Source organism: Symphalangus syndactylus, chromosome 7 (genome assembly GCF_028878055.3).
Source record: "Symphalangus syndactylus isolate Jambi chromosome 7, NHGRI_mSymSyn1-v2.1_pri, whole genome shotgun sequence".
Classification (NCBI taxonomy): domain Eukaryota; kingdom Metazoa; phylum Chordata; class Mammalia; order Primates; family Hylobatidae; genus Symphalangus; species Symphalangus syndactylus.
In genome coordinates, this window is record NC_072429.2 from 66,816,670 (window position 1) to 66,844,420 (window position 27,751).

At 35.9% G+C, this 27,751-nt stretch overlaps 1 protein-coding gene and 1 pseudogene across 7 annotated transcripts in view; both read right to left on the reverse strand.

Annotated features, from left to right (window-relative positions):
• The window catches only part of SNTG1 (syntrophin gamma 1), an 870,442-nt gene that overhangs the window by 52,252 nt on the left and 790,439 nt on the right, over positions 1–27,751 (reverse strand). The window lies entirely within an intron of this gene.
• LOC129487128 (uncharacterized) lies at positions 5,339–5,488 on the reverse strand (annotated as a pseudogene).

A 27,751-nucleotide genomic window follows, 5' to 3' on the forward strand; every position in this document is an offset into this window, starting at 1 on the left:
GGTCCAATTTCTTCTGCAGCTGGCCAGCCAGTTATCTCAGCATCATTAATTTAATAGGGAATCTTTACTGCATTGATTATTTTTGTCAGATTTGTCAAAGATGAAATAGTTGTAGGTGTATGGCCTTATTTCTGGGTTCCCCATTCCGTTCCACTGGCATATGTGTCTGGTTTTGTACCAGTGCCATGCTGTTTTGGTTACTATAGCCCTATTTAAAATCACGTAGAATGATGCCCCCACTTTGTATTTATTTTATTTTTTTATTATATTTTAAGTTCTGGGATGCACATGCCATGGTGGTTTGCTGTACCCAACAATCCGCTATTTATGTTAAGTTTTCTCCTAATGCTATCCCTCCCCTAGCCCCACATCCAGTATATACTCAGTAATGGATTGCTGGGTCAAATGGTATTTCTGGTTCTAGATCTTTGAGGAATCGCCATAGTGTCTTCCACAATGGCTCAACTAATTTACACTCCCACCAACAGTGTAAAAGTGTTCCTATTTCTCCACATCCTCTCCAGGGTCTATTATTTCCAGACTTTTTAATGATCACCATTCTAACTGGTGTGAGATGGTATCTCATTGTGGTTTTGATCTGCATTTTTCTAAAGACCAGTGATGATGAGCTTTTTTTCATATGCTTGTTGGCTACATAAATGCCTTTTTTTGAGAAGTGTCTGTTCATATACTTGGCCTGCTTTTTGATGGGGTTGTTTTTTTCCTGTAGATTTGTTTAAGTTCCTTGTAGATTCTAGATATTAGCTCTTTTGAGATGGATAGATTGTAAAACTTTTCTCCCATTCTGTAGATGGCCTGTTCATTCTGATGATAGTCTCTTTCGCTGTGCAGAAGCTCTTTAGTTTAACAAGATCCCATTTGTCAATTTTGGCTTTTGTTGCCATTGCTTTTTGTGTCTTAGTCATGAAGTCTTTGCTCATGCCTATGTCCTGAATGGTATTGCCTAGGTTTTCTTCTAGGGTTTTTATGGTTTTACATCTTATGTTTAAGTCTTTAATCCATCTTGAGTTAATTTTTGTATAAGGTGTAAAAAGGGGGTCCAGTTTCAATTTTATGCATATGGCTAGCCAGTTTTCTCAGCACCATTTATTAAATAGGGAATCCTTTCCCCATTGCTTATTTTTGTCAAGTTTGTGAAAGATCAGATGGTTATAGATGTGTAGTATTATTTCTGAGGCCTCTGTTCTGTTCCATTGGTATATATATATATATATATATATATATATATATATATATATACATATCTTTTGGTACTAGTACCATGCTGTTTTGGTTACTGTAGCCTTGTAGTATAGTTTGAAGTAAGGTAGCGTGATGCCTCCAGCTTTATTCTTTTTGCTTAGGATTGTCCTGGCTATGTGGGCTCTTTTTCAGTTCCTTATGAAGTTTAAAGTAGTTTTTTCTAATTCTGTGAAGAAAGTCAATGGTAGCTGGATGAGGATAGCATTGAATCCATAAATTACTTTCAGCAGTATGGCCATTTTCACAATATCGATTCTTCCTATTCATGAGCATGGGATGTTTATCCATTTGTTTGTGTCCTCTCTTACTTCCTCAAGCCGTGGTTTCTAGTTCTCTTTGAAGAGGTCCTTCACATCCTTTGTAAGTTGTATCCCTAGGTATTCTCTTTGTAGCAATTGTGAATAGAATTTCACTCATTATTTGGCTCTCTGTTTGTCTGTTATTGGTGTATAGGAAAGCTTGTGATATTTTTACATTGATTTTGTATCTTGAGGCTTTGCTGAAGTTGCTTCTCAGCTTAAGGAGATTTTGGTCTGAGACAATGGGGTTTTCTAAATATATAATCATGTCATCTGCAAAGACAGGCAATTTGACTTCCTCTCTTCCTATGTGAATATCCTTTCTTTCTTTCTCTTGCCTGATTGCCCTGACCAGAACTTCCAATACTATGTTGAATTGGAGTGGTGAGAGAGGGCATCCTAGTCTTGTGCTGGTTTTCAAAGGGACTGCTTCCTGCTTTTGCCCATTCAATATGATATTGGCTGTGGGTTTGTCATAAAAAGCTCTTATTATTTCGAGATACTTTCCATCAATACTTATTTTATTGAGGGGTCTTAGCATGAAGGGTGTTGAATTTTATTGAAGGCCTTTTCTGCATCTACTGAGATAATCATGTGCTTTTTGTAATTGGTTCTGTTTATATGATGGATTACGTTTATTGATTTGCGAATGTTGAAACAGCCTTATGTCCCAGGGATGAAGCCGACGTGATCATGGTGGACAAACTTTTTGATGTGCTGCTGGATTTCGTTTGCCCATATTTTATTGAGGATTTTCTCATTGACCTTCATCAGAAATATTGGCCTGAAATTTTCTTTTTTTGTTGTGACTCTACTAGGTTTTGCTATCAGGATGATGCTGGCCTCATAAAATGAATTAGGGAGGAGTCCCTCTCTTGCTATTTTTTGGAATACTTTCAGAAGGAGTGGTACCAGATCCTCTTTGTACCTCTGGTAGAATTCTGCTGTGAATCCATCTGGTCCTGTGCTTTTTTTGGTTGGTAGGTTATTAATTACTACCTCAATTTCAGAACTTGTTATTGGTCTATTCAGGGATTTGACTTCTTCCTGGTTTAGTCTTAGGAGGGTGTATGTGTCCAAGAATTTATACATTTATTCTAGGTTTTCTAGTTTATTTGAATAGAGCTGTTTATAGTATTATCTGGTGGTAGTTTGTATTTCTGTGGGATCAGTGGTGATATGCCCTTTATTATTTTTTATTGTTTCTATTTCATTCTTTTCTTTTTTCTTCTTTATTAGTCTGGCTAGTGGTCTATTTTGTTACTCTTTTCAAAAAACCAGCTCCTGGATTCATTAATTTTTTGAAGGGTTTTTCATGTCTCTATCTCCTTCATTTCTGCTCTGATCTGAGTTTTTTCCTGCCTTCTGCTAGCTTTTGAATTTGTTTGTTTTTACTTCTCTAGTTCTTTTAATTGTGCTGATAGCATATTGATTTTAGATCTTTCCCACTTTCTTCAGTGGGAATTTAGTGCTATAAATTTCCCTCTAAACACTGCTTTAGCTGCCTCCTAGAGATTCTGGAATGTTGTGTCTTTGTTCTCAGTGGATTCAAATAACTCATTTATTTCATTTATTTATCCAGTAGTCATTCAGGAGCAGGTTGTTCAGTTTCCATGTAGTTGTACAGTTTTGACTGAGTTTCTTAATCCTGAGTTCTAACTTGATTACACTGTGGTCTGAGAGACTGTTATGATTTCCGTTCTTTTGCATTTGCTGGGGAGTGTTTTACTTCCAATCATGTGGTCAATTTTAGAATAAGTGTGATGTGGTGCTGAAAAGAATGCATCTTCTGTTGATTTGGGGTGGAGAGTTCTGTTGATGTCTATTAGGTCCACTTGGTCCAGAGCTGATTCAAGTTCTGAATATTCTTGTTAATTTTCTCTCTTGTTGATCTGTCTTATATTGACAGTGTGGGTCAATAGTGGGTGTGTGAAAATATTCCACTATTATTGTGTGGGAGTCTAAGTTTCTTTGTACATCTCCAAGAACTTGCTTTATGAATCTGAGTGCTCCTGTATTGGGTGCACGTATTTAGGATAGTTAGCTCTTCTTGTTGCATTGATCCCTTTACCATTATGTAATGCATTTGTGTTTTTTGATCTTTTAATTGGGGCATTTAGCCCATTTGCAATTAAGGTTTATACTGTTATGTGTGAATTTGATCCTGTCATTATGATGCTAGCTGGTTATTTTGCACATTAGTTGATGCAGTTTCTTCATAGTGTTGATGGCCTTGTGAATTTGGTATGTTTTTGCAGTGGCTGAAACTGTTTTTTCCTTTCCATATTTAGTACTTCTTTCAGGAGCTCTGGTAAGGCAGGCCTGGTGGTGACAAAATCTCTCAGCATTTGCTTGTTTGTAAAGAATTTTACTTCTCCTTTGGGTATGAAGCTTAGTTTGGCTGGATGTGAAATTCTGTGTTGGAAATCCTTTTCTTTAAGAATGTTAAATATTGGCCCCCACTCTCTCCTGGCTTGTAGGGTTTCTGCAGAGATCCACTGTTAGTCTGACGGGCTTCCCTTTGTGGGTAACCCGACCTTTCTCTCTAGCTGCCCTTAACATTTTTTCCTTCATTTCAACCTTGGTGAATCTGATGATTATGTGTCTTGCGGTGTTCTTCTTGAGGAGTATCTTTGTGGTGTTCTCTGTATTTCCTGAATTTGAATGTTGGCCTATCTTGCTAGGTTGGGGACATTCTCCTGGATATTATCCTAATGAGTGTTTCCAACTTGATTCCATTCTATCCATTACTTTCTGGTACACCAATCAATGGTAGATTTGGTCTTTTCATATATTTCCATATTTCTTGGAGGCTTTGATTGTTCCTTTTCATTCTTTTTCCTCTAATCATGTCTTCATACTTTATTTCATTAAGTTGATTTTTAATCTCTGATATCCTTTCTTCTGCTTGATCAATTTGGCTATTGATACTTGTGTATGCTTCACGAAGTTCTCGTGCTATGTTTCTCAGCTCCATCAGGTCATTTGTGTTCTTCCCTAAACTGGCTATTCTAGTTTGCAATTCCTCTAACCTGTTTTCAATGTTCTTAGCTTCCTTTCACTGGGTTAGAACATGCTCCTTTAGATCGGAGGAGTTTTTTTCTAATATTAGTTTAGAAACTTAGCTTTTCTTTGGCTATCATTTGCATGGAATATATTTTCTCAACAATTCTCTTTTAAACCGTCTGTGTCTTTAGATCTAATGTCAGCCTCTTGTGTACAGCATATAATAAGATCATTTTTAAAATCCAATATGTAGGGCAGGAAGAATGAGTAATTATTGCTTAATAGTTACAGAGTTTCTGTTTCGGATGATAAACAGATAGTAGTAATGATTATACAATGGTGTAAATTAATTAAAGCCACTGAATTGTAAAATTGTTTAACATTACAAGTTGTATGGTTGAGATATATATATATATATCTCATATATATCCATATATATATCTCGCATATATATATCCATATATATCTCTCTCATATATATATCCATATATATCTCTAATATATATATATATCCATATATATATATATAGAGAGAGACAGAGAAAGAGATGAGAGAGAGAGAGAGAGAGCGCCACCATTTAAAAGAAAAGATTCTGAAAACAACATAGTTCCCAAATCCATTCAAAGCAAATACTAATTAAAATTTTTATATTTTAAAAATATATAATGAAACATTAAAATCATAGATAAGTCAATAATGATGGGAGAATTTTCAAGTAATATGTAATGATATTGAGGCAGAATAAATTAATATAGAATTTCATTCAAAAAGTTTATTCAACAGATATTTATGAAGTGGCTAATATATATTGAGTATTTTGCTAGATAATTAGAATGAAAAAGATACTGTCACTATCCTGAAGATGTCAGTCTCTGTATAAATACTACACTTGATCTTAGCCAAAAGGCCGAGAAGCGATAGTCTCTGTATAAATAAATGTCTATAGTTTGTTTCTTACTACATTAAACTATGCAAGTTATTGAAAAGCAATATCCAGTCATTTCAATTCATCTTAAATATTTCCTTTAAATATATTTTATATAGTATCCCTTTCACAATAAAACTATTTGGGGCAATTAATTCTTTGGAAAAAAGTTTTAAAGTTAAGTTTTTCATCACATAACTTCCTTTAAAACAAATCTCTCATATTTTAAAAAGTAAAGTAATTTAAGCAATCTAAATTATAGAAAAATTACATAGAATTATATAAGTGAATTTTTAGTAATTTTGGAAATCTATGAAGTCCTAGACATGACAGTAATAAGAAATTACAAATTCATTTAGTAAAACTAATGCATATTAACCAATATTAAAAGAAAAATAATAGTCATAATGCTATATAGTAGAAAATATGATAAAACGTAAGAAAAACCCTAAGCACCTGATAAAGAAAAAAAAAACTCCATTAAAAAATCAACGTGGCACATGGATACATATGTAACAAACCTGCACATTGTGCACATGTACCCTAAAACCTAAAGTATAATAAAAAAAATAAAAAAATAGACAAAGGACATGAACACACATTTCTTAAAAGAAGACATACAAGCAGCCAACAAACACATGAAAAAATGCTCAGCATCACTAATCATCAGATAAATGAAAATCAAAATCACAATGAGATACCATTTCACACTTCTCAAAATGGCTATTATTACAATGTCAAAAACAACAGATCCTGGTAAGGCTGAAGAGAAAAGAGAGTGTTATACACTGTTGGTGGGAATGTAAATTTGCACAGCCACTGTGGAAATCAGTCTGATGATTAATCAAAGAAGTTAAAACAGAGATACCATTTAGCCCAGAAATCCCATTACTGGGTATATATCCAAAAGACTATAAATCATTCTATCAAAAAGATACATTCATTCATGTGTTCATTGCTGCATTATTCACAATTGCAAAGACACGGAATCAACCCAAGTCCCTATCAATGGTAGATTGGACAAAAAAATGTGGTACCTATACATCATGGAATACTACATGGTCATAAAAAAAGAATAAAATCTTGCCTTTTGTAGCAGCATGGATAGATATGGAGGCCATAATCCTAAGCAAATTAAGTGCAAAACAGAAAACCAAATTCCACATGTTCTCATTTGTAAGGAGAGCTAAACATTGAGCATAAAATAACATAAATATGGGAACAATAAACACTGAAGAACACTAGAGGGGTAGGGAGGTTGTTGTGTGTTGAAAAGCTGTCTATCAGGTACTATGCTCACAGTCTGAGTGGCAGGATCCATACCTTGAACCTCAGCATCGTGAAAATTCCCATGTAACAAACCTGCACATTTGCCTCTTGTATATAAAATAAAAGTTGAAAAAAATGCACAAAGTACAAAAAATATTGCAGAAAGATGTTATTTTTAACAAAGGAAAAACAATTATTTTTGTTAACAACCATAGGAGAACCTGTTCAACCTCACTAGAAATCAAGAAGACTGCATTAATATTACAGAGACTGTTTTTTTATCATAATATTAGTAAAGATCATTGAAAATTATATTAACTAAAGCTAGTAAGGTTATGTGGAAAGTAATATTTACATAACATTGTTGATGACAGTGTAAAATTTTAGGACAGTAATTTTAAATATATATTTTAATCCCTTAAAATGTTAATATTATTTGATCCAGAAATTCCATTTATAAAAATTAATTGTACGGAAATACAATATATAAATGTAAAGGAATATGTTAAACACCTTATTATTAACGAATATCAAAAAATGAAAATTCTAAACATTTTGCATTAAAATAATGCTCATGAGTATTATGTAAATATATGGAAAAATGCAAGTAATATAATGTTCGGAGGAACAAAAGGACATAAAATTTATTTTATGTTAAAACAAACAAAGACACCTGTAACAAATAGAGAAAAAATGTCTGCCAAAGTACCTCACCGTTTGTAGCACGCCTTGACATTAACCTACTGTGTAGTTTTGGACAAGATACTTTATTTTTAGCTTGGCTTAGCTATAAAATGAAGGTTTTGAAATTCCCAAATTATAATTATAAATTTGAAATGATATTTTATATATAGTAATTACACTATTAAACAGGAATTTGCTATTTCAACTAGATGTACTTTTAAGAATGAACAGACTTTAAAAGCTCAAAATAAAGTTCCTCTGGCTGTAAGAATGTGTATTAGAGTCATATGAAAGAGGTTTGATACATTTTTGAATATGAAGCATGAATCCTTGGCTATCAGTAGGATACCCCAAAGATGGATATAAAGAAGTTAATGAATATACTTAACTGAAGGACTTGTCAGCTAAAAGATAATGCAGTAAACTAAGAAAAGAGACAAGAATCTAGGCAAACTCTGTAAGCTTGTAAAACTCAAAGAAATTTACTAAGGCCAATTAGGAATAACCTAAGTCAAAATTATTGTCAACGAAATTTATAAAGTTCTGAAAAATGGCTTAACTCAAGAAGTCATTGGCAGTCTTATTTCTTTTACCAATATTTTGTTCCTAAGATTCTGATAAACATTGTGGCAATTATGTTAAGAGTATTAATGATGAAAAGGATGAGCAGACACCACCATTTTTGATAGCATGTAATTTACATTGCTCTATAATATAAATTGTGACTGCCATTGTAAATTCCTTATAGCTGGCTCTAAGGTAGTCCCAGACAGGATAGTGTTGAGTAAGCTGTTAGAAGTACATGGAGAGTGGGATGGTTTATGGTTATTTAATTCACTTTGATTTGCTTAGAAACCAGGTGCTAGTGAAGAAACACAGGAGCAAGAATTTCTGTCATCAAAAGCTTTTCAATCGGGTAGAAAGTAAATCAAGATGTAGCAATGAGATCTGCATAAAATATGTGTAAAATTTTTTTGGAAATAATAATTTGCATAATGATACTAAAACTCAGAAAAAAATATGTCAATTTGTCTCCATTTTTTTCATACTGGTAAAGTTCATGCACACTAGGATAATCAGTAGTTGCCTACATCGAATGAGATCAAAGGGATTATAAAGACCAGAAACCACTCTCTCCTGTTTATCTCCTTTTGTGCCCTCTTCTCCAGGCACTGGCCTGAATTCCATCACCAGGAAATTAAGATGCTTTCCCCTATTACAATGCATATATCCCAGGAAAGATCATGTATTTCGTTGTTGGCAGTGTACTGAAATAAAGATGAATACTGAGCTCAGAGCCACAAGCCCTAAAATGTAATCTGAATTTTATATTCTACTTATAAGCCACGTGACTTATAAGGCACGATTCTTAATTTATTAGCGCCTGATCATATTCTACTGTAAATTAGAAGTAATAATGTCTGACTATTCTACTTTAAAGGTTAGAGTAAAAAGGGATGAAATAACAATGTTCATAAAATCGCTTTGTAGATTGCAAAGAGTTTTACCTCTATTAGTTCAAACTAGTTTAGTAGCATTTTTCCAATAGAACAGTAAGCTGATGGCAAACTTTAATGTCAGAAGTCACCTGAACACAAGTACTAATGGTGATGCTTCTGGGAGGATATGGAAGCAGAAGTAAGAACTTTCTGAAGACAAATATTGCCTCCTTCATATTTTATGATGGATCTTTCTGTATTCATTAAAAATTCTTTTTATTTCATCTTAAACATGTCATAACATTCGTAGCATTTTGAGAAAACATATCCTTATGAATGTCTATAATGATTTTTCAATGCCATTAATGGTACATACGCTGACTCCTAGTTCTAGGTTATATCACATCTGCAAAACACATCCTCTTGTTCCATTTGCTCCTATGATCTTTTTGTTCATCCTCTTTAATGCATAAAACTTTTGTCATGTAATGCCCCTAAAGTCAGAGCAAACAGAGTGCTGAGTAGTGCCAAAATAGTGTGAAATAATAAAAGCAGAAATAATTTTTTACTGTGAATGTTTAAATCCTTTGAAGAGATATGTGCTTTCACTAATTTGATTATTTCAAAGCCTTTTAAATAGCAGTGTTCTTTTTCACACTAATTAATGCCTTCATCCCCTCTGCCCCACTCAGTATGTAGCATAGCCCCCTCCACAGACCAGACTCAGCAGAGAAAACTAAGCATGTCTTTCCACGGTTCTCTTTGTTTTTCCAAATATAGTTTTACTTTCATACATTCAAGTCACTTTCTCTCATTCAAAAATAATTAAATCTTATCATTTACAAAGTATATTTGTACAATATTCTGGATTGCATTTTTTTTCTTCCAGTCTCCTCTGAAACTGATCTATCAACTCTTTCCTATCACTCCCGTTTTTTCTTATCCAACTACTTTTTAGCATCACAGTCCGTGTAGTGAATACAGGGGTGCTCCCTCCAGGTCAGGGCTAGCACTCCAATCTCCCAGCTGCTGGGGGTACCTGCTGCTGATGATTTGCCTTTTTACCCATCATAATGAATTCCTTGGTCACAGTTGAAATCCTAGGTGATACAGAAATATAAATGTCTGACCCTGTTGCTGTTAGGATAACTCTGTAGGACAATCAAAGCTTCAGAATTCCCCTTAGGTATGACTAGCCCTTAGGTACAATTACCTGTGGGTCAGCTTATCCTTCTTGCCTAACCTGCCTTCCTCTTTACATACAGGTGTGCCCTGAGTGTACCAACTCACAAACCTATTTCTGTGCCATGAATACTACTCTATGAAGTTCAGTCTAACATAGCTCATGCTAGGTGTAGTTCTCAATACAAAGACAAAAGTGAAATATTGGACATGGATTGCCTGCTAGCTGGCTGACAAGAGAGACCCCCATCACTGGAGGGGAGGTAGACATGGGCTTAACTTAATTTGCCAAACTCTATGACATTAGAAGTGTTTATTCTGAAGAAAGAACCCGTGTGGAATTTATGTGAAGCCCTCATAGGAGAATCACAATACAGACCTCTTTGGGCTCTGGAGAAAAGTGATTCCATCTCCAGCAAATCTGTGCACCATTTCTCAGTCAGAGGCCCTTGTAGAGAGAGATGCTCACATGTATCCAGGGCTACACATTATATTTGGACTCTGTCTGCCTAATAAGCTATAAGGTACAGCAGGGCAATGTAAAAAGTTGTAGCATGTAATGTATTCACCTGGAATCAAAGATAAGCCAAGCCACAGGACACCAGCAAGCTACCCAAGCTGGCAGCCCAGGTCTCCATGTCATCACCAGCCTAGGACCTGTACCACTCAACAACTAGCAAATATGCCACCTAAGGGACAATCCCTATGGTGACCTAAGGTAGAACAAAAGGCTAAGATTTGCTCACAGATAGGCTCAGCATGCAAGCTAAATATTGAGGTTTCCTCTTCAACAGTGCCTCTGTTAGCTGTTCCTAAAACATAAGTAAGGAGAAAATGCTCCCCACTGCACAGAACTCTGGACAGTGCATCTGGGTATCCATTTTCTGCAAATACAAGTAGAGTGAGATAAGAATATGGGGGACTCATGGACAGAGGTGAAAGATTTGACCCAGTCGGGGATCTAGGAGTACTAAAATATCACAACATTAGGGACAAAGGGGTCCAAGGAAAAAGCCCCAAGCAATGGGCACTCCTAATACTTCAGAGATTTTACAACAGCCCAGCTCTGTCATTGGCATAAAGAGTGAATGAACAAATGGGGGCCACACATGAGCCCAACCTGACTTCTCATGCACACAGGAGGATCCAGCTTCTACCACAGCTGAATGTTCAATCTGTCATCAATAGAAGCCAAAAATGAGTGCTCAAGGTGCCACCAATGTGGCTAAATCAATCAACCATTTGGTGGCAGATTGATAATATTGGGCTCTTTTCACCCCAAAGAGGCATTAATTTATTTAGACATGAATAGACACACACTCTGGTATGAGTTTGCCTTTCCTGTTCACCAGGCCTCAACATTTTAGGACTTGCAGAATTTTTGCAGGAGTCTTTGTAACTCCTCATACCTACAGACCAATTGTACAACAAAAGAGGTGCTGGAGTGGGAACATCATCAAGGCACCTAGTGGTACCCTCAGCACTGCATCACCCTCAGGATTTGGGCAAAAGAGGGCGGTTCAATGACCTCTTCGTATACAGCTAGTGTTTCATCTAGGAGATATACTATGAGAAGGGAACACTACCCCCAAGGTGTGGTGGAATCGACCTGGAATCACTGACCAATACACAGTTCTGTGTCCCTGGCAGGTAGACTACATGGGTCAGAGAATGAAGAGGTGGATTTAGGACAGGTTGCAGCTATCACCATTCCCAGCTACTCAAATGGGGAATGTGAGCATCTTGTGCTGACAATTCTGTACTGTGCAGGTGGAGGTCATAAGCCACGGTGCTTCTAAACACTTTGTACCAAGAGATCAGTAAACAGTTTAAAAAGTCACCTTCTGCAGGGATAATTGTCCCTTAACACAATCAGGAGGTAGGAAGAAGGTGAAGAAGAACTTATTCGGCATGCAATAACTCTGCTAAATGTTTATGCTGCCATTGCCAGTTTTAACAGTCAATGGGAATATATCAGTGTCCATAGCCATAGGATCAGCTCTTGAGATGACAGTGTGGGTTAGCCCAGGAGGCAAACTGCCCAGAGCAGCAGATGTTATGGTAATGACAGGGCCAATCAAGAATGAGGAGTGCGGGGGGATGATGCTTGTCAGTTATGGCCTTGACAGCAGCCATAGCAACAGGGGCTATTTATCATCTCACTAACCCTTCTCTTGTTTTCTACAGAAGGACCAGTGAGAATCCAGGGCCAGTGAGAATCCAAAATGCACCTGAATGGGTCCACTTTAGTGTAAAAAGCCAGTGGGGCTGTGGAATGGGAGATGTGCACTGCAGTGGATATTGTGGTTCTCTGCTCACATCTGTTGGGAGGGCTGCTGGACTCCCAGCATGTAGAAATTTCACCTGTTGAAAACTCAAAGAAAACTCTTAAAGGAACCCAATCTAAGAGAGCTTGTATAGAGATTAAAATTGGTATATTTGAAGTGAATTTTCATCTTCCCCTCAACCATTCTCTTCTTTAATTTATTTTAGGGATTGTCAGCACTTTTACTCCATCTTCTTAGCATTACATTTGAAAATAAAATCAAGTTTACCCTCAGACTCACTGCCTCTAATTCTGTTAATTCTAATTCCCACACACCTCATGAATCTCTATGTCATCATTATCGTTATACACCACTAATATAGTTTAGATACCTTTTCTCTCTTGAGTATTCACATAAATTCAAAATTAATTTATTTTCTCTACTCTTGACATTCCACATTGTGTAATATAAGCCCACTCCCTTCCCTTTTTTAAACTTAAATCATATTTCTGCTACATAACACCTTTCAATGGTAGTATCATGATCGGATTTAAATCCTTGTTAAGACACAAAAAATCCTTCAAGATTTAGCCCTTGCTCAATTTTATTTATTTATTTATTTATTTATTTATTTATTTTTATTTATTTTTGAGATGGAGTCTCACTCTGTTGCCCAGGCTGGAGTGCAGTGTCGCGATCTCGGCTCACTGCAAGCTCCACCTCCTGGGTTCATGCCATTCTCCCGCTTCAGCCTCCTCAGTAGCTGGGACTACAGGTGCCCACCACCACGCCCGGCTAATTTTTTGTATTTTTAGTACAGACGGGGTTTCACTGTGTTAGCCAGGCTGGTCTCGATCTCCTGACCTTGTGATCCACCTGCCTCGGCCTCCCAAAGAGCTGGGATTACAGGAGTGAGCCACTGCGCCCGGCCTCAAATTTCTAATCTCATTTTTGCCACTGACTTTCAACTGTACTCTGTTCCAGCCAAGCCACTCTTGATTATTCACAAATCATGATGCTTTTGCTCATTCCTTCCACCTTGCCTGTTGCCCATTCTGCCTGAGGGGCCTCACTTGAATGCTCCTCCAACTTCGGCCAGTTCATGTCTCGTTTTATGTTTCCGCCTCCAGGAAAATCATAACTCCTTAGGGAAGCTTTTTCAAAAACACACTACTAGCCAGTTTTCCCAGCACCATTTATTAAATAGGGAATCCTTTCCCCATTTCTTGTTTTTGTCAGGTTTGTCAAAGATCAGATAGTTGTAGCTATGCGGCATCATTTCTGAGGGCTCTGTTCTGTTCCATTGATCTATGTCTCTGTTGTGGTACCAGTACCATGCTGTTTTGGTTACTGTAGCCTTGTAGTATAGTTTAAAGTCAGGTAGCGTGATGCCTCCAGCTTTGTTCTTTTGGCTTAGGATTGACTTGGCGATGCGGGCTCTTTTTTGGTTCCATATGAACTTTAAAGTAGTTTTTTCCAATTCTGTGAAGAAAGTCATTGGTAGCTTGATGGGGATGGCATTGAATCTATAAATTACCTTGGGCAGTATGGCCATTTTCACGATATTGATTCTTCCAACCCATGAGCATGGAATGTTCTTCCATTTGTTTGTATCCTCTTTTATTTCATTGAGCAGTGGTTTGTAGTTCTCCTTGAAGAGGTCCTTCACATCCCTTGTAAGTTGGATTCCTAGGTATTTTATTCTCTTTGAAGCAATTGTGAATGGGAGTTCACTCATGATTTGGCTCTCTGTTTGTCTGTTATTGGTGTACAAGAATGCTTGTGATTTTTGTACATTAATAAATGGTGCTGGGAAAACTGGCTAGCCATATGTAGAAAGCTGCAACTGGATCCCTTCCTTACACCTTATACAAAAATTAATTCAAGATGGATTAAAGACTTATATGTTAGACCTAAAACCATTAAAATCCTACAAGAAAACCTAGGCAATACCATTCAGGTCATAGGCGTGGGCAAGGACTTCATGTCTAAAACACCAAAAGCAATGGCAACAAAAGCCAAAATCGACAAATGGGATCTCATTAAACTAAAGAGCTTCTGCACAGCAAAAGAAACTATCATCAGAGTGAACAGGCAACCTACACAATGGGAGAAAATTTTTGCAACCTAGTCATCTGACAAAGGGCTAATATCCAGAATCTACAATGAACTCAAACAAATTTACAAGAAAAAAACAAACAACCCCATCAAAAAGTGGGCAGAGGACATGAACAGACACTTCTCAAAAGAAGACATTTATGCAGCCAAAAAACACATGAAGAAATGCTCCTCATCACTGGCCATCAGAGACATGCAAATCAAAACCACAATGAGATACCATCTCACACCAGTTAGAATGGTGATCATTAAAAAGTCAGGAAACAACAGGTGCTGGAGAGGATGTGGAGAAATAGGAACACTTTGACACTGTTGGTGGGACTGTAAACTAGTTCAACCATTGTGGAAGTCAGTGTGGCGATTCCTCAGGGATCTAGAACTAGAAATACCATTTGACCCAGCCATCCCATTACTGGGTATATACCCAAAGGACTATAAATCATGCTGCTATAAAGACACATGCACACGTATGTTTATTGCGGCACTATTCACAATAGCAAAGAGTTGGAACCAACCCAAATGTCCAACAACGATAGACTGGATTAAGAAAATGTGGCACATATACACCATGGAATACTATGCAGCCATAAAAAATGATGAGTTCGTGTCCTTTGTAGGGACATGGATGAAACTGGAAAACATCATTCTCAGTAAACTATCGCAAGGACAAAAAGCCAAACACCACATGTTCTCACTCATAGGTGGGAATTGAACAATGAGAACTCATGGACACAGGAAGGGGAACATCACACTCCGGGGACTGTTGTGGGGTGGGGGGAGGGGGGAGGGACAGCATTAGGAGATACACCTAATGCTAAATGACGAGTTAATGGGTGCAGGAAATCAACATGGCACATGGATACCTATGTAACAAAACTGCACATTGTGCACATGTACCCTAAAACCCTAAAGTATAATAAAAAAAAAAGAAAAAAAAAAATCTCTGCAAAAAAACAAAAACAAAAAAAAAAAAAACACACTACTGGCTGAAATATGTGTCCTTACTAACTGCTCCTTAGCACCTTGTGTAATAAACAGTAATAAAACATTTTTATTTATTAATTTTTAGAAATTAGTGATATTGATGAGAAGATTATGAATGACTTTATTAAGAGCTCTTTCAGTGCACTATTTCAATGCAATGAGGAGTTCCTGGTTAATAACATGTTCATGTGGGTTTAGGAAGTTAGCTCTCCAAATGGAAATTAAATTTGTACACACACATACCACACGTCACATACCTGTACACAACTAGGCACTGAAGAAGGATAAAATGTGAAGATGTGTATTATTGTGTTATACCCTGAGAGGTAAGACAGAGTAGGTAGAAGTTCATTTCTTTTTCAAGTGTGGAATACCAAAGAGCCCTGCCAATCCTACAGTCACATTCAGAAAGCGTGGGTAGAGAAGATGCACTTCTGTAATTCAGCAGCAGCAGGCACAAGGCTTTGTTTTTGGTGGTCAAAATTTATATCAAATGAGAATATTCTCCTGGTTAGCAAAAATGCAATAGACATGGTACTTGCTGATAAAACTAAGTGCATCTGGATACGAGGTGCTAAAGGCAGCTTGTTTCTTCAGGTCTATTGCAGCGGACGTATTCAACACCTCTGCTCATGAGCCAGTTGGTGTAACAGCCTGCTTGCTGCTACCTGTCCTCTGGCATCAGGCAGTCTTTCAACAGGGCAGTGAAAAACAGAGGAAATTAGAGGTGTCATGTACTTAAAATATGGACAGGAAAGAGGATAAATGGCCGTTCTGTAGGGTTTGTAGGCAGTAACCTGAATGCTTGAAAAGAAGTTTTGTTGTTTATTGTATTATTAAGACTATATTTATTATTTTTATATCATTTTGGATTATAATATAGAACTATATATATTTATTTTACAGTTTGATGTTTTAAAAATATGCATTAGACTCAACTTTAGTTAAGTTAAAAAAGTAAGGTGAGTATTAAATGAAAAATTAACTAGTGAATTCTAATATATCATAAAGTTGATAACAAGTATGCAATTGCACAAAATGTTGTCTAATGTTCACCCATTCACCATGGGAATAACAGTATTACTGATTGCATAAAAGCCAAATGGAACAAATAAGCATATGCTTGAAATATAGGATTAGTAGTTACTTTAAAAACAAAACATTGCCCAAATAAGTTGATCTAATATATTTAGATGGAGAAGGTATATTTACAAATCATTCTTTATGCATAACTTTTTATTTTGATCCAATGATTCTCCATATAAATGAAATATAATCATTTTTAATATGAAGTTTTCTTATCAAAGTGAGCCAGATGATATTTATTTGTCTCCATTAGTAGAATAAATTCACGGATGATTAAATTATGTCTTCTTTCTGTTAATGCTTCAAATTTAAAAAAATCTGTTAGCTCTAATAACTTTTTTCATCCTATTTGTAGAATAAAAGATTTAGAAATTTATTTCTATCAAATTAAACTATCTCTATTATTTTGAATGCTACCATAAATTCATCTAAACCTTTAGCATTGGTTATGTTATTTACTATACACTGATAATATGAATATATACAATTAATAGAGCACAGAGTTGTAGTAAGATCAAATTCTTCTAAATTAAAAAACATATGTACCTGAAGTGCACCTGAACTGATTTTGATGAACAAACCATTCATAATTGCATCTCAAAAAACTGTAATCCTCTACTAAAAATGATCTACCAAAAATGATTAGTCTACTTATTAATACTTAGATAATTAATAGAATGAAATATCTCTCAATTTCTCTTTAGTGTGCCTAGTATATGTTTATATTTTAGAGACAACAGTCTTTTAAAAATAATGCTTGACAAAATAATCTTACAGGTGAACCAATACCAGGAAACCAATTTGTTAGCTAATAATTATTTATTATCACATCTTGGGCAGCAAATCGCAGGGCCACATTACTTATTATTAGCCCGAGAAGACCACATATTCAACTAAAACTACAGGGAACTCAGATAAGAGGAAAATATTTAAATATGTCTCCGACACCCACCCCTTTCCCAAACAGAGATTCCTTACTTAAAATCATTTGGCATCTCTGTTGGTTTGTTTGTGATTATCTATATTATATCTGTGATATCTTCCACAGCCAGTGACCCTTCCTGTTTCTGATATCAAATATAAAATATGTAACTAAGATTGTTTAAAATACAAAGCAAATGTTAAATACAAATAATACCATGGAATAAAAGCTTTCAATAAAGTAAACATGAATTTATTTTCTATACTATAATCAGAATTATCTTTTTTATTCTCTCTCTCCCTCTTCCTCACCCTGCCCTCTTTATGTTCTTGGAAAAAAGCAAATAGCAAAGCCCTTTCATGCCTCTGACTTAACACTTCTCATTTCCTCTCTTTGAAACGTTTTTTCCCCCACTCATTTCATAGCTATTCCATTCTTGCTGTGGTCTCACTACAAATATCACTGCCTTAGGGAGTCTTTTCCTGCAAAACTACTAAAAGACCTTCTGAGACCTCTCTCTGTCAATACCTTTCTCCTTTTTTTTTTCCCATAGACCTCATTGCCATGAACTCCTCCTGCTGTGCACCTCTCCTTGTAATGAGAGCTTCCAGTCAGTCTAACTGACCCACTGTTGAAGCTCTGGGTCCTAATGGAGTTACTGGCATGCAGGGGACATGCAATAATTCTAACTTTTGTAAAATAAACATATTAAAACAGAATCAACTTTAATGAAGAAAAATCACTTCATTTCCCTCTAGTTATGTGGTTGTCATGTTATTGGAGGCCTGTAATCGGGAAGTGGGGGAAACATACTAAAACGAGAATTATGAAAGCCTATGAAACGCTCAACTTTAGAGAAGGCATGGTGAAAACAGCCAGTAATATTTTCTGGACTGTGCAGGCCCAGTGGTCTCTGTTTTCTCTAGATATCTTTGGTCAAAGGACATTGAGTTTGGTTTGAATAATTCCTGCCATTAGTAATAGTCTTAATTTGCTGAACTTGGTAGAGATCAAGTCGAAAGGAGAGAGCAAAAGAAATAAACAAATGAACGAAACTAATAGCAATGTATGAAGAAATTTTTGAATATTTTTAAAGCCTGGAATTTGACCCAAAACCTTTATATTAAGTAATTACGGACAAGATTTTTACTTTCCCATGTCTTTCCATGGACCTGTGAAGCTCCTGCTTGCTCCTCCAGAACAATGAAGTCAAATGTGGTCACGTACGTTTGGTGAGCTTCATTAGCACGATAGTTTGAGGATATTTTCATAAAGAAAATCATTTAACATTGTTTATGCAGGCACTTTCTTTTTCCCATGAAATACAAGTTGAGAAGTGATAAAATATGCACTATAGAATAGAATATGTAATACATTTACATATAGTGTTAATGGACATAAGTTACCTATTGATTTATTAAAACTTGTTTGTTTTTGACAGTCAAAAACAGTGTTTAATTCAAAATATTCCTTGGACATTTATATGAAATGATAAGCGTATAATTTTTCTTGAATTTTAAAATAAAATTAAATACTTCCCATACACAAAACCTGCAAGTAAAGATGAAGAAAGAACAACACAACAAATTCCAGCACTATTACTACTGGAGTTCACTGTAGCAGAATAACTGAAGACTGTCAATGACGAAAGCCATGTATGTGGTAAAACTGTTTCAATCTAAGGGCTGATTGAACAATTAGTTAAAGAATATAAACGAAAAATACATTCTGCAGAAGAATAATTTGCCTATGAGCTACTATCTATAAGAGATAAATCTTATTTGAAAGAATGCGTGCAAACAGGTAAGCATTACAGAACCTTGGATTCAATGCAATCACATTCAATTATACAATGTGGGCCAGGTGTGGTGGCTCATGCCTGTAATCCCAGCACACTGGGAGGCCGAGGTGGGAGGATCACTTGAGGTCAGGAGTTCAGAACCAGCCTGGCCAACATGGTAAAAACCCCGTCTCTACTAAAAATACAAAAATTAGCTTGGAGTGGTGGCACGCCCCTGTAGTCCCAGCTACTCGGGAGGCTGAGGCAGGATAATTGCTTGAACCTGGGAGATGGAGGTTGCAGTGAGCTGAGATCGCACCACTGCACTCCAGCCTGGGTGACAGAGCAAGACTCCACCTCAATATATACACATATATACACACATACAATGTGATCATAAATAATGATCAATCCATGGGCAATTGAAGATGAAATGTTGAAATTTTATGGAGCAGAATTTTTCATGTGAAGAGAATGAGGCATATAATAAGCAATCCATCATTTGTTCCTGACACTGAATCATTTGATGGCTGAACACAAGCACAGATTATAAGTAATTTGAAAATACTTCGTTTAGTGTGTGTGATGCGTTCTGAGAGTCTGCTGTTCTTTCAGTGAAGCATCATCTTTGTTATTTATTAAAATGGGCATTCACTGTGCTGGGCCCTTTCCTACGTTATCTCTGATCCTTGTGAGGGTTATGCAATAGCTAGAGTTATTGCAATTTCCCATGATACAATAAAGGAAGCACCATACACGTTCAAAGCTAAGAAGTAGAAATCAAACCTAAGTCTGTCATTTTCTACAGTTTATATTTCTTCTTTTATTCTGACCTACCTTTTTAATGATTTCCCTAACCAAACATCAGACTCATTTATTGAACATGATTATAAATAAACTCTTATTGCTAATGCCTGACTTCTTTCTTAAAATAGAGGAGAGACTCAGAGTACCATTTAGAATAAGACACTAAACCCAGAGAAGCAATTTATTCATAGCGTGCTCTGAGTCATCACTTCTTCTTATAATAATGCTGCTATTTTAAGCATTTGTCTCCTCCATATGTGAAAAGTTTCCCATAAGCTATTCATTTGAGTAAGACCCATTGTAAAATTGGTTCAAAGTTTGAAGATGCCAGTAACCCAGAGAATGTCAGTGGGAAGGCAAGAGGAAACAAAGCTTGCCCTAACTTTTTATTTTTGACACTTACAATACAGATACAAAGCTGGCTGCTAGCTCCATCAGAAAACAGGGATACAAAGCTGGCTGCAACTAAGGGACTCAGGTTAACGAATAAATTCACTTTCAAATGACATCAAGTGTTCCTTGGATGCAGACCATTCAAAACTGTAATGCATTAATAATGTACAAATGGAAAGTAAAGTTGTATTAACGCTAATGAAAGGCTTACATGTTGAACAAAATGGTTAAAAATCCCCCAGCACATTCTTTATTCATTTCCTTACCAGCTCACTGTTTTCAGGTCCAATTATTCATGCCCTAGAGAAAAATTTCTCTTTAAAGAAACTGAATCAACGTTTCACATATGAAGGTAAACTAAACACTATGTTAACTATTTTATGTGCAATAAAAGTAGCTTTTTACCACATAGGTAAAAAAACAAAAACAAAAACAGTTGAAAGAACAATGTAGGTAGTTTATAACTTATTATACAGAACATGTTAAAAATTATAACACTAATGCTTTGAAGGCAGTATCTATTTATACTCTTCTCACATCACAAATCACCTAGTATTTGGTATTTGACTCATGAGTGTCCAGCGATAACCGCAAACATACTTTTTACCCTTTGCAAATTGTCTTGATGAATCTTCTGTTTAAGCAATTGATCAAACTGTCCCACCAAGTCCTATTTCCATTTGGCATTATCCCTCTTGAGTCTGTAACTAGGCCCTCATAATGCTTAGACTTTTCTCCATACTGCATGAAAGTACCTACCCAATTCTAGATCTGTCCTTTTCCTTAGACTGTAGACTTCTTGAGGGGAGGGACTGCATCTGTTTTTATACTCCTAGTATCTAGCAATAGTCATGTGGCATAATTGATGCATAGTAAGAATGGGTTCAATAAATAAATTGACAAGTCCTATTTGGAAGATACCGTGGTAATACAAATGAGAAGAGTTTAGCTAAGTTAGTAATATTGAAAATGGAAAAGAGGGAACACCTAGATTTGTCTAGAGAAAGTTATTAAAAGGCTAAATGGCAAGAGTAAGGATAAGGCAAGAGGATAGAACTAAATTTGGATTTATTTAGATAGATGAGATGGGAACACAAAGGTGTGAGACTAAAATGGACAGCAAGCTCAGTGTTGAACACACTTTTGAAATGCCATTATTATGGAGTCTTGGATATCATGCATGTTTGAACTGGACATAATAGAACAGGAATGCATTATCATTAGGCCAGTTGCCTAAATTAAAGATTGAACTAAATTGTCTAATCAAGCTCAGAACTTCTCCCTCAAACGTATTTCATCTAAATTTATTCCCTTCAAATTAATCCACATATAAAAATATATATTTCATCAAATATATTAAACCATTCAGAGGAGTATACAGGTTTTCACTTTGAGAATTTATTTGAAATCTATTAAGGAGAAAAGTTAATCTTTTTCTATTAAAATATTTCTAAAACTCAAACCTTATAGATTAATTTTATAATAGCTTAACAATATCAATCTGGTAAGTTGATGCATTACAATATTTATTTTAATCATAGCCCTGTAAAATTTTTCAAAAGAATGCCCCAAATTCGTGTGGTAAAGAAAGCACCAGCACATTTCCACATACTACTGCTCATGGTATGCTATTTGTTATTCTTAACCTACATATTTTATTTTCAGAAAGTTTACATGCCATCTGTGTGATGAAAACAGGCAAACTTTGTTTTGTTGGTACAGATTTCTTGGATTCTAAGAGCATGTTAGGCTATTCCTCCTGCTATAACAAAATACCCAGGACTGAATAACGTAGAAAAAATAGAAATGTGTTTCTTACAGTTCTGGAGACTGGAAGTCTGAGATCAAGGTGCTGGCAGATTTGGTGTCTGGTGAAAGGTCATCCTCTGCTTCGAAAATAGTACCTCGTTGCTGCCTTCTCCCGTGGCAGAAGGAGGAAGGGCAAAAGGGACTAGGGCACCACTTCAACTTCTTTTATAAGGGCACTGATTCCATTCATGAGGACGGAGCCTCATGACTTATTCACCTCCCAAAGGCTCTCCTCCTAATGCTATCACATGAGGTATTAGGTTCTAATGTAAGAATTTTGAAGGAACACATCCATTCAAATCACGGCAAAGGGTTTTTGTTTTTGTTTTTGTTTAACTTGTTATTGTTGCTGTTTTCTGTAAACATGATAAAATTCAGTCACACTAATAATTTGTATTATCAATTCTCTGTAGGAATCAACTCTTGTATTTATTTCTTTTTAACATATGAACACACAGTTGCCAGTTCAATGGATAGTAAACATTCTAAAGAGAAAAACAAATGAGTATCCTCAGAGAGCTACATCTAAGTAAATATATTCTGCAATCTAAGAAACAACCCCTATCTCTGTTCTCCTCAAGGTTGTCTGCAGGCTGGCCCACTGACAGAGATTAAGCACTTTATAAAATAACTGCCAAATTAATAAATACCTGTATAGTTTTATTTTTGAGGCAACACTATTCTTCACATTTACTAATATGACTTCTAGAATTTAATTATGAACTTTATTGATGCAAATTCTACGGACTGAGCTGATCTGCCCTCCCACTTGATAGTGGCCTCAACCACACGACATGCTTTGACTGACAATGGGATTTTGCAGTTGTTCCCAATACAGAGACTAAAATAGAATTGCGCATTAGGGCTTTCTCTCTTCTGCCTTTGCCGTTTACAAGAAAAGAACACACTTGGGCTAACCTCCTCATTCTAAGAGAAGGATAAGGAACAATCAGAAGATGCTCGAGAGAACCATCCAAACTGCAGCCATATAAATTAGCCTGTCCAGATCAATCTTCTGAATCCCACAGAAGCACGAGAAACAAATGTTTACTTTCATGAGGCAGTGATGCATAGTCATTATGTGTTACATGGCAAACTTGGGCCACTGCTGATGTAAGTGCCAACTCTTTAACATGAAGTCCAAAGCTCCTCAGATTTGGTGCCTATTTTACTTTTGTGTGCCCTTCCCAACCCCTAATTTTCCTCCTCCTCTGTCAGTGTTCTGTCAAGTCTCAGGGATTTCACACTTGCCTTTCAATCTTCCTTTACCGTGTGCCTACTTAGACACCCAGGACCTACAAATTCTCAAGTGAAATGTATTTTTTTCCAACTATTGCTAATAGCCCTTTAATCTAGTTCGTAGCTTCCAGGTTATCCTGAACTCCCTTTACTAAGAACCATTTAAACTCACGACTACTTGTTCAACATCAATCTTCATTGGGCTAAAAGGTCAAAGACCTCCAAAAGCACAGACCCTAAGGAATGGAATGTAACAGACATTAACTCTGCTGACTGGTTGATCAAGACTTCTAGAAAACACAGTGCCCCTTTGACATCTTGAGGATGGTAACACAGTAGCAGAAGGTCACTGGTACTCATGTACTGCAGTGGGTGGGACTATCCCACAGTGTGTGAGGGGCAGAAATGTTCATCTCTTTCTAAGGGTTCATCACGCAAGTCTCACTGCGCAAAACACTTCACACATATTTTCTTGCTTACACTTTACCCTAATGCCTGTGAGAAAAGTGTTGTTCACATATCCATTTTAGAGATGAAGAAAATGAGGCTCATAGTGTCTGTGTGATTTGCAGAAGCAACTCCCTGATATGTTCTGAGGAATTTGAAACAGAAAGAAAAAGCATGATAAAATTCTAGTTATAGATGAAAGGATATGTTGTGGTTGAGACAAGATCTATTGAAATACGGGCTAGCTGGAAATAATGCTCAAATGTTTCAGCATCTCTCTACCTTATGTTTTACAGTTTATTATTTTTAACATGCTATCTCATTTAATTTTAGAATAACGCTGTAAGGAAAAGCGAAGCTATATCATTCCCATTCAATTCATGCAGGTTTGAAGGATAATATTTTGAGCTACAAAACTTTTATGGAAATCAAAACTGATAATTTAAGCAAAGGTAAACTAAAATACAATGAGAAAAGTTTGAAGTCAGTTACTCTTAATAATAAAAATATTAATCCAGAAAAAAAAATATCAGAAGCCACAGAACGAAAGAATAAAAAATTAAAAGATTTAAGGAAGAAGAAAACAAGACATAAAATTTAAGGGTATGAATAGTTATATATTAGCCAAAGACCTTTTGACTCTTTCTTGATTTTGTTTTTTCTATATTTGAATTATAACATAGTAGTGAATTATGTGTTGATTTTCACAATGCTCCATAATGTCCTTGTATATCAAGAAATGAGTAAGAGCTGGTCGCGGTGGCTCACACCTGTAATCCCAGCACTTTGGGAGGCCGAGGCGGGCAGATCACGAGATCAGGAGATCGAGACCATCCTGGTTAACACGGTGAAAACCCATCTCTACTAAAAATACAAAAAATTAGCCAGGCGTGGTGGCGGGTGCCTGTAGTCCCAGCTACTCGGGAGGCTGAGGCAGGAGAATGGCGTGAACCCCGGGGGACAGAGCCTGCAGTGAGCCGAGATCACGCCACTGCACTCCAGCCTGGGTGACAGTGAGACTCTGTCTCAAAAAAAAAAAAATTAGCCAGGCATGGTGGCGGGTGCCTGTAGTCCCCACTACTCAGGAGGCTGAGGCAGAAGAATGGCGTGAACCCAGGAGGTGGAGCTTGCAGTGAGCTGAGATCGCGCCACTGCACTCCCGCCTGGGCAACAGTGTGAGACTCTGTTTCAAAAAAAAACAAAGAAAAAGAAATGAATAAGAAAGGCAGGAAGTTTTATTTTTTATATTACACCTTAATAATATATTGCATGAAAAGCTGGGTTTTTTTGAATGTCATTCAAATACTTTTCTGATTGTTTAAATTTTTTTGAATATTTACTTTAGGGCTATCTATGAAATACTTGAAGATTAGGAAACAACTACCTGATAGATAGTTTCCCTAAGTGTCTGAGTTCGTTTTGCAATAAATACAATGTTCTTCATTACCCTAAAAGCAAAGAAGAAATAATTTATCTGAAGAAGAACATAAAAATCACATCAAACAGCTAAGTCTCTTTGTATTGTTGAGGTGTAACACAATTAGAAAGAAAAAATAAATATATAATTTAAAAATGCTAAGATTTATGTGAATATTGTCAGAACTATATTATAACTTGAATAGTGAAGATTTCTACTTACACAGGAGACATTTCAAGAAAGAATTCATTTTGATGTTTTCAAATTTTTTTTATATTTTTAGTAACTGTCTTTGATGTGAAATAATTGAAAGATTATGGAATAATAACATAAAATTTAAGAAATAAAAGGTAAATTCTATGTTGAGAAGTTTAAGCTATGGAATTCATATTATGATCACATAAATGCTTTATATAAAAAGCCTAAAGATGTATAACAAAGTGTGTGTATGTGTGCACATGTGTGTACATGAGGGTCATACACCTTTGGGAGAAACAGTAGCTCAGAGCTCCTTCAGTTTATCAAAGCCATGTCAAAGATTTTTAAAAATAAAAAGGGCCATATTAACTTCAACTCATATTTTACCTTGAAACATTCTAGAAATCAGTGTTGATTTAAAGGACTAAGTGGATTAGATAAATAAAGGTATTTCATGAACTTAAAATGTTAATGTGTTAACAGTGAATTTAATTGTAAATCATAATTATTTTGGAAAATAATTAAGTCCTCTAATTTTGTAGAAAAAATATGAAAAACCAGAATAAAGTGATTTCAGCTAAGATTACATTGATTGTCTCTTAATTCTCAGAATGTAAGTTTGCAAAATGAAGGTCACTATACATGTGAGTGGGTTTTAACAAACATCCTCCATAATAATGCTTTTAATGTATATTCAATTAATGGAGATAAAGAGAAAAGAAACCATAAAATCGTTATATAATAGTATAAAGTAGCTTATAGCCTGTGATAGAGCTCATTCTTAAGACTGTTTCCTTTTACTTCATATTTATTATCTGCATAGATCTGTTAACCAATCTTGATTTTCAAAAAATGTTTTTAACAAGCCATGTGTCAGTACTGGCTCTTAGATAAATTGAAGTAAAGAAGCCTTTATAAGTATTCTATCATAGCCATTCTCAATTTCAACTATTAAAACATTAAATAATAATAAAAACAATCAGACTATAACAATTTGGGGGACCTAGTATTCTAGAGACCAGCAATGATATGAGTAATGCTGTCTTTTACTCTTACCCACGTTTAAGAGTCAAATTTATGGTGTTCTAATAATCACAATGGATATTTACATAGTATGAATATTCTTTGTGCTACAGTGACATCCCGTGGAGCTCTGTGACTCCTAAGCTGCAGCAGGAGGAGTAAATGCTAGGTCTCAGGTGTGGGATTCCAATGCCTTCATTCTTATTTTAACTACTAACACTCAGGTGTTATTTGTTGGACGCCCATACTTATTATATAAAGAATAACTTTCAAACTTTTTTAGAATCATTGAATTTTGTAAAGCAAAAACAAAAACATAAAAGGGAGGTGCCCATTACAAGTATCTACCTTTTATGGTTTTTGTTTTTGTTGTTGTTTTTGGTTTGGTTTTTACAAAATGCCATGATTCTAAAAAAGTTTAAAGTTATTCTATAATGAGTCATCGAGGGGAGATACAAACACCTATTAAGTATTGCCCCCACCTGCTTGATGCAAGCTGTACCTCAGCTAGAATGGTCTTTCCACTGTGTAAACTAGATTGTGGTCGAGCAAGTGCTGGACCTTGATCATGTGGCCCAATCTATTTCTCCAGCTTTCCTCTCCCCACCCACCTCCTGGAATGTTAACTTTCAATTGTACTGATGTCTCTTTGTTCTCAGGTTACACTCTGATCATTTTCCTCTCTCAATTCACAGTGTTATTCTTTGACTTTGTCATCCATGCATGTATTTTCTTCTCAGGAATGTGATAGAATGGTAAATGCCCAGTGGAAGACAGATTTCAAACATCTGGAATCCGATTCTGTGAAGAAAGCCAAGGGTAGCTTGATGGGAATAGCAATGAATCTATAAATCACTTTGGACCTTATGGCCATTTTCATGATACTGATTCTTCCTATCCATGAACATGAATTTTTTTTTCATTTGTTTGTGTCCTCTCTTATTTCCTTGAGCAGTGGTTTGTAGTTCTCCTTGAAGAGGTCAAATTTCATATGGAACCAAAAAAGAGCCCATATAACAAAGACAATCCTAACCAAAAAGAACAAAGCTGGAGGCATTGTACTACCTGACTTCAAACTATACTACTAGGCTGCAGTAACCAAAATAGCATAGTTACTGGTACCAAAACAGATATATAGACCAATGGAAGAGAACAGAGTGATCAGAAATAACACCACACATCTACAGCCATTT